Here is a 3,893-nt window from a genome sequence, read left to right as displayed (position 1 = left end):
CTGTTTTAATTACTGTAGCTTTATAGTAAGTCTTGAAGTCACATAGTGTCAGTCTATAGACTTCTTCTTCAATATTATTTTGGCAATTCTGTGTCTTTTTCTTTTTGATATACTATAAACTGCAGAATCAGTTTGTCAACATGTACAAAATAACTTGCTAGCATTTTGTTTGAGATTCCATTGAATCTTTAGATCATATTGGGAAGAACTGATATCTTAACAATATTGAGATTTCCTTTGCCTCCTGGATCTGTCAGTTACTGATAGAGGAATGTTGAAATCTCCAACTATAATAGTGGATTTGTCTATTTCTCCTTGACATTCTGTCAGTTTTTGCCTCATACATTTTGATGCTCTGCTGTTAGGCCCATATACATTAAGTACTATTATGTTTTCTTGGCAAATTGACTCCTTTATCATTATGTAATGACTCTCTTTATCCCTGAAAGTTATCCTTGCTTCTGAAATCTGCTCATCTGCCATTAATATAGCCACTTCTGCTTCCTTTGATTCATACTAGGATTGTATATCTTTCATCCCTTTACTTTAAAAATTTTTCACAGCACAGTGAATTTTAATGTTCCCCCATTTGGGGAATGAGAAGTGGCAAAGCCCACATTTGGAAACACTCAAAAAGTTGTCCGGCACTTTGGTACAGAAAGGATTTGGTCCAATTTCTTTCTAGTTTAGGATACGGAAAGGCAAATAAAGTTGGTAGCTCTAACCACTCTGTTCTGGGGTGAGGTTGAAGGTGGACAGGGAAGTGGTCTGAGACAGATGGGCAGAGCATGGGTGTGAGCTCAAGTTCTTTCCAACAGAGGTCGTTGGTCCTGGGTGGATGCTAGGGAGTCACAGCAGCCTGAGGGTTTGGGCTGAGTAGATGTTGCTGTGGTTGCCTTCCTCTGCCCAGTCCACCATCCCTGCTCCTGAACCACAGATGGATCTCCCTCTGGGCCCCTACACAAGGCACTGGCCTGGATGATGTTCCCACAAACTCATGGATCAGCCCAGATCATTTCTGGGTGCCTCATTTTCCCACCAGTCCTCGTGTGTTAACCCCTCTTGGTGTCTTCTGATGTGGAGGCTGAAGTCTCCCTGGAGTCTTCCCTGATGGTGCCAGGGGCAGCCTCAGCAGAGTTGCTGTTTCCTATCATGGCCCTTGTGGTAGAGACTACATGGGGGTCTTGCCAGACCATAGGCACCAGGGGCCAGAGCTCATGTAGCTGATGAGGGCTGTGTAAAAGGGCTTCCTCCTGGTAGTGGTCGGCCTCAGCCAAGACACTGTCTGGTGCCTGCAGTGTCTTCGTCCCCACCAGCCCGAGGACCCTGCTCGCAAAGCCCTGGATCCCAATCCCAAGGAGCCTCTGCTGCAGCGCATCTGGCTTCACTTTGACCAGAATCACTCCCAGGCCCAGGCCGGCCCTTCAGAGCTGGGACACACAAGCAGGTGTGGCCAAGGACTGGCAGTCTGTACACCAGCCTCCACAGCCTGGTGCATGCCATGAGAGGCTGCCCACGAGGCCTGGGCGCTGGCTGCTAGATGAGCGCTGCAGGGAACTCGCCCCAGCCACTGGAGCCCCCCTTCATCCCTTTACTTTTAATCTATCTATTTTTTAAAAAATAATTTATTTATTTATTTTTGGCTGTGTTGGGTCTTCGTTTCTGTGCGAGGGCTTTCTCTAGTTGCGGCGAGCGGGGGTCACTCTTCATCGCGGTGCGCGGGCCTCTCACTGTCGCGGCCTCTCTTGTTGCGGAGCACAGGCTCCAGACGCACAGGCTCAGTAGTTGTGGCTCACGGGCCTAGCTGCTCCGCGGCATGTGGGATCCTCCCAGACCAGGGCTCGAACCCGTGTCCCCTGCATTGGCAGGCAGATTCTCAACCACTGCGCCACCAGGGAAGCCCTTTTTTTAAATAATTAAAGTGAGTTTCTTACTGAGCAGTCATGTACTTTTTGATCTACTCTGACAGTTTCTGTCTTTTACCATTTAGACCATTCACATTTAAAGTGATTATTCATACCGTTGGATTGATGCCTACCATATTTTTAACCCTTTTTTACTTGTCACACTTATCCTTTGTTACTTTGTTATCTTCATATTGTTTTCTACTTTTCCTGATTGTAAATCAGCATATGATTCCATTTTCTCTCCTCTCTTAGCATATCAATTATACTTGTTTGTAAATTATTTTAGTGGTTGCTCTAGATTCTGCAATACTCATTTACAATTAACCTAGGCCTACTTTTGAATACACTATGTCACTTCACAAGTAATGCAGGGACCTTCTAAAAGAGTGTGTCCAATTTCTCTCTCTCATCCCTTCTAACTCTGCTGTCCTTCATTTCATTTATTCATAAGTGATAATTATCCAATAAATTGTTGCTACTCTTACTTTGAACAGCTCTTTTTTAGAGCAACTAAGAATAAGGAAAGTATAATACTTTATTTTACCTTCATTTATTCCTGCTCTAATGCTTTATGTAGACTTTCTTATCTGTATCATTTTCCATCTCTCTGAAGAACTTCTTTTAACATTTTCTGCAAGTCTACTGGAAACCAATTCCCTCAATTTTTGTCTGAGAAAGTCTTTACTTTTTCTTCATATTTGAAGGATAATTTCACTGGATATAGAATTCTAGGTTGATGATTATTTTTTTCTTTCAATGCTTTAAATATTTCCCCCGCTCTCACTTGCATGGTTCTGAAGAGAAGTCTGATGTAATCCTTATGTTTTTTCTTCTGTGAGTAAAGATTTTTTTTCCTTCTGGCTTTTTTTCCAAAAGTTTCTCTTTTTTGTTAGTTTTCTGCAGTTTGAATATAATATGCGTAGGTGTAGTTTTATTACATTCTCTCCTTGGTGTTCTCTGACCCTTGATCTGAAGTTTGGTGTCTGTCACTAATTTTGGAAAATTCTCAGTCATTGTTGCCTCAAATATTTCTTACGTTCTTTTCTTTCTTTACCTTCTGGTATTCCTATTACATGTGTCTTACAACTCTTATAATTGTCCCACAATTCTTAGATACCTGTTCCTTTTCTTTGGTCTGTTTTCTCTTTGCTTTCAGCTTGGGATATTTCTATTCACATATCTTCATATCTTATATCACTGATCCTTTCCTCAGCTGTTTCTACTGATGAGCCATCAAAAGCATTCCTCATTTCTGTTACAGACTTTTTATTCCTAGCATTTAGTTTTGATTCTTTCCATCTCTCTGCTTACATTATCCATCTGTTCTTGTATGTTTTTTTACTTTTCCATTAGAGCTCTTAGTATACTAATTATAGTTATTTAAAATTCTAGTCATTTCTGAGTCTAGTTCTGGTGCTTGCTCTGTCTCTTGAGACTGTGGGTTTTTTTGGTGTGTTGTTTGTCTTTTTAACCTTTTATCATATCTCATAATTTTTATTGAAAGCTGGACATGATGTATTGAGCAGAAACACTAGGGTGAACAGACCTTTCCTGTCAGGTTTTATACTTATCTGGCTAGGAGTTAGGCTGCATTTACTGTTTGCTGTATCTGTAGGTGTCAGAGCTTAACATTTCCTTTACTGACCTTGTTTTTGTATCCTTTGCTGGCCCTTGGTCTTTCTTAGAGTCTCTTTCTTAAATAAAATCTGAGCATTACAATTCTTTCAGCTATAATCCCCTGTTATTATGAAGGAGTCCTATTGATGTGGCAGTAAGTGTGAAGGGGAAGTGTTCTATGACTCTGTTACTGGGTCTCTGTCTTTTTGTGGGTCTGTGCCCTGGCCTGTGAACCTTACAACTACTTGTTAACTTTTCTCCCCTTCAGTGAGACAGGAAGGCACTGGAGTTGTGCATTTCCCTTCTCCTGTATGAAAAGTTAGAAGGAAATGGAGCTGGACATTTCCCTTGTCGCGTATCAGCTAGGGT

At 41.6% G+C, this 3,893-nt stretch overlaps 1 pseudogene; it reads right to left on the bottom strand.

Annotated features, from left to right (window-relative positions):
• Positions 1-849: 849 nt before the first annotated feature.
• LOC133093069 (nucleoside diphosphate kinase, mitochondrial-like) lies at positions 850-1,498 on the bottom strand (annotated as a pseudogene).
• Between the last annotated feature and the right edge of the window lie 2,395 nt (positions 1,499-3,893).

This window comes from Eubalaena glacialis, chromosome 6, assembly GCF_028564815.1.
Source record: "Eubalaena glacialis isolate mEubGla1 chromosome 6, mEubGla1.1.hap2.+ XY, whole genome shotgun sequence".
NCBI classification, from domain to species: Eukaryota; Metazoa; Chordata; class Mammalia; order Artiodactyla; family Balaenidae; genus Eubalaena; species Eubalaena glacialis.
The sequence above is the reverse complement of the archived record's forward strand: the minus strand, read 5'-3'. Positions and strand labels throughout refer to the sequence as shown.